The 4,535-nt window shown below is 36.9% G+C and overlaps 1 pseudogene; it reads left to right on the forward strand.

The window, feature by feature from the left end:
- LOC138168748 (olfactory receptor 11G2-like) overlaps positions 1-834 on the forward strand; it is a 10,403-nt pseudogene extending 9,569 nt beyond the window's left edge.
- The last annotated feature ends 3,701 nt before the right edge of the window (positions 835-4,535 follow it).

A 4,535-nucleotide genomic window follows, 5' to 3' on the forward strand; every position in this document is an offset into this window, starting at 1 on the left:
ATTCTAACTCTTTTGGGAAACGGATCCATCATCTGTGCAGTAGTCTGGGATCAGAAACTCCAAACACCAATGTATATACTCCTGGCCAACTTCTCCTTCTTAGAGATGTGGTATGTGACTACCATCATCCCTAATATGTTGGTCAACTTCCTCTCTGAGACCAAGGTCATCTCTTTCTCTGTCTGCTTCCTCCAGTTCTACTTCTTCTTCTCTTTGGGTATCACAGAATGCTTTTTTCTAGCAATTATGGCATTTGACAGATACTTAGCCATCTGCCGGCCTCTGCATTATCCAACCATCATGACAAGACGTCTCTGTGCCAACCTGATGATCAGCTGCTGGGCACTTGGCTTCCTCTGGTACCTGGTCCCCATCATTATCATTTCTCGGATGTCCTTCTGTGATCCTAAGATTATTGACCACTTTGTCTGTGACTCTGGGCCACTGCTAACTCTCACATGTACCCAAGTTCATATGATGGAGCTCACTTGTTCCACGTTGAGTTCTTTGAACCTCTTTGCCCCTTTTGGATTCATCATGGGATCTTATGCGCTTGTTTTGAGAGCTGTGCTGAGAGTTCCTTCTGTAGCAGGTCGGCGAAAAGCCTTCTCCACTTGTGGTTCTCACTTAGCTGTGGTGTCATTGTTCTATGGATCTGTTATGGTAATGTATGTGAAGCCAAGTTCAGGGCATGATTCTGGGACCAAGAAGATTGTGACTCTCTTTTATTCTGTTGTCACCCCATTCTTAAACCCTATGATCTACAGTCTTAGGAATAGGGAAATGAAAGAAGCACTGAGGAAAGTTCTGAGGAAAAGATAATTAAAATCTTAATAGAAGAGATACTTGAGGGACCACCTAAGTCTATAACATTCTCCTCAAGTGAAAGAGCAAGAAAAATTGACTTCTTTGTATACCCAGTTACTAAACTTCAATGACCATGGAATCTTACTACTTTTCTAACCACAATATTACTTTCCCAGGATCACATAATATAAGTATATCTCTGGAGAAAGACCTGAACTCAGGTCTTTCTGGCCTTTAGGCCAGTACTTTATCCACTAGAACATCTTGCCTCTCAGGGTCTTCTGACTACAGCAGTCATTTGTGTTTCTGGGGCTAAAAAAGACATAAAACAATAAGCATTTCCAGCAAAAGTATGTTGTGCCCAAATCATGATAGACTGTATGATTATGCTCTTCATACTTAAAAATGGTATAACAGATAAAACAGAGAGAGAAAATTACAGACCAATTTCCCTCATGAATATAGATGCAAAAATTTTAAATAAAATATTAGCAAAAAGACTACAGCAACTTATCACAAGAGTAATACACTTTGATCAGGTAGGATTTATTCTGGGAATGCAAGGATGGTTTAATATTAGGAAAACCATGGTAGTTAGGTGGCACAGTGAATAGAGCACTGGCCCTGGAGTCAGGAGGACCTGAGTTCAAATCCGGCCTCAGAGACTTAACACAAAAACTAGCTGTGTGACCTTGGGGAAGTCACTTAACACCAATTGCCCTCCAAAAAGCAAAAAAAAAAAATTATTAGGAAAACCATCAGTTTAATTGATCGTATCAACAAAAAAAACTAAAAGAAACCACAATTATCTCAATAGATGAAGAAAAGGCTTTGGACAAAATACAGCATCCATTCCTATTAAAAACATTAGAAAGTATAGGAATAAATGGAAGTCTTTTTTGAAATAATAGGGAGCATCTATTTAAAGCCATCAGCAGGTATTATATGCAATGGGGATGAACTTGAAGTATTTTCAATAAGATCAAGGGTGAGACAGCGATGTCCACTATCACCCCTCTTATTCAATCTGGTACTAGAAATGTTAGCAGTAGCAATTACAGAAGAAAAAGAAATTGAAGGAATCAAATTGGGCAAAGAAGGGACTAAGCTATCACTCTTTGCAGATGATATGATGATATACTAAGAGAATCAAGTAAAAAACTACTTGAGACAATAAACAAATTTGTCAGATTTGCAAGATATAAAATAAACCAATATAAACCCTTGGCATTCCTATATATTTCTAACAAAGTCCAAAAGCAAGAGGTAGAAAGAGAAATCCCATTTAAAATTACTGTAGGCTCTTCCCAGTTTCACCCTGGCCCACTTTCCCAGCAGCCCCCACACAGCCTCCTAGACTCGTCAGACTCCAAGGTGGCAAGATGTTGTCCCAACCACCACTTTCAACACCACATAGAGAGTAGAAACTCCTCAATGTCAAGCTGCAGCAGCTACCAGCCTGGATAATGAAGCCGGATTTTTTCCCCTAGTGAGATTATCAAAGGTTCTCATAGAAGTTATGATGCATATTTTAGTAAGTACACTGATGTGAAGAAAGGCAGAATTGGTGGTGTTTCTATGGTGCTTGCTGCTTATGTCCTGCTCAATTATTGTGCAGCTTACAAGGAGCTTAAACACAAATAGAGACGAAAATACCACTGAAAATTCAAGACACGTCAAATGAATTTTATCCCTCAACTTAATCATGCAATTGTAACTCTTCTTGGTGAACATCACTTGACAGGACCAAGTACCCAACATTAAAAGATGTATTTAAACCTGAAAAAAAAATAAAGTTACTGTAGATATTACAAAATATTTGGGAATCTACATGCCAAAATAAATCCAGGACCTATATGAACACAACTACAAAACACTTTTCAAGCAAATAAAGTAAAATCTAAGTAATTGGAAAAACATCAATTGCTAATATGATACAAATAACAATTTTACCTAAATTAAATTACATTTTAGTGCCATATCAATCAATCTACCAAAAAATACTTTATCGAGCTAGAAAAAAATAGTAAAAAAAATTTATTTGGAAGAACAAAAGGTCCAGAATATCAAGGGAATTAATGAAAAGAAATGCTAGGGAAAGTGGTCTAGCCATACCAGATTTTAATCTATATTATAAAGCAGCAGTCACCAAAACTACTTGGTAATGGCTTAGGAATATAGTAGTGGATCAATGGAATAGATTGGGTACAGGAGACTCAGCAGTAAATGACTATAGCAATCTACTGTTTGATAAACCCAAAGACCCCAGCTTTTGGGATAAGAATTCACTATTTGACAAAAAAACTGTTGGGAAAACTGGAATGTAGTATGGCAGAAACTGGGCATAGACCACTATCTAACATCATACACCAAATTCAAGTCTAAATGGGTGCATAATCTAGATATAAAGGCTGATGCTGTAAGCAATCTGGGAAAGCAAAGAATAGTTTACCTGTCAGATTTATGAAAAGGGAAAGACCTTATGACCAAACAAGAAATCTAGAGCATTATAAAATGCAAAATGGACAATTTTGATTACATTAAATTTAAAAGTTTCTGTGCAAACAAAGCCAATGTAACCAAGACTGAGAAAGTGGAAAATTGGGAAATAATCTTTACAACCAATGTCTCTGATAAAGGCCTCATTTCTAAAATATACAGAGAATTAGGTCAAATCTATAAGAATACAAGCCATTCCCCAATTGATAAATGGTCAAAGGATATGAACAGGCAGTTTTCAGAAAAAGAAATTAAAGATATCTACAAGCATAAATCACTAGTGATTAGAGAAATGCAAATCAAAACAACTCTGAAGTACCATATCTCACCAGTCAGATTGACTAAGATGACAAAACAGAAAAATGACAAATGCTGGAGAGGATGTGGAAAAATTGGAACACTAATGCATTGCTGATGGAGTTGTGAACTGATTCAACCATTCTGGAGAGCATTCTGAAACTATGCCCAAAGGGCAATATATAATTGCATACCCTTTGACCCAACCACTTCTAAGCTTGTATCCCAAAGAGATCATAGAAGTGGGAGGAAGACCCATATGTACAAAAATATTTATAGCAGCTCTTTTTGTGGTGGGAAAGAATTGGAAATTAAGGGGATGTCCATCAATTGGGAAATGGCTAAACAAGTTGTGGTATATGAATGTAATAGAATACTATTGTGCTATAAGAAATTAGGAGCAGATGGACTTAATATTTACCTGAAGAGGATTATATGAACTGATGCTGAGTGAGAAGAGCAGAACCGGTAGATATCTGTATATAATTACAGACACAATGTATGTGTGGTGACCAAACTTGATAGACTGGACTCTTATCAGCAATGCAGGGTTATAAGAAAACTCCAAAAGATTCATTATGGAGAGAGATACCTACATTCAGAGAAAGAACTAGAAGAATAGAGTTTGAATGCAGGTTGAAGCTAATTGCCTGCTCTCTTTCTTTTTCTTGTTTCGTTTTGTTTCCTCTTTGCCATTGTCCATTCCCTCTGCTACAATCCTTCTTTATAACCTGACTAATGTCTAATGCATTTGCAGATCCTATTCTTGATTGCATGCCACCATGAGGGTGCCAGAAAAGTAGAGGGATTGGGTGAAAATTTGAAACTCGAGGGATTGTGAAACTGAATCCTTTAAACTAAAAGTAAACAAACAAATCAAAAAAGACAAAAAAAAAGTTTTAAATGGTATAACATTACTGAAGACAGCCCAG

Source organism: Petaurus breviceps, unplaced genomic scaffold, assembly GCF_028583685.1.
Source record: "Petaurus breviceps papuanus isolate PSGF00001 unplaced genomic scaffold, PetGlider_PUasm1.0 37, whole genome shotgun sequence".
Lineage (NCBI taxonomy): Eukaryota > Metazoa > Chordata > Mammalia > Diprotodontia > Petauridae > Petaurus > Petaurus breviceps.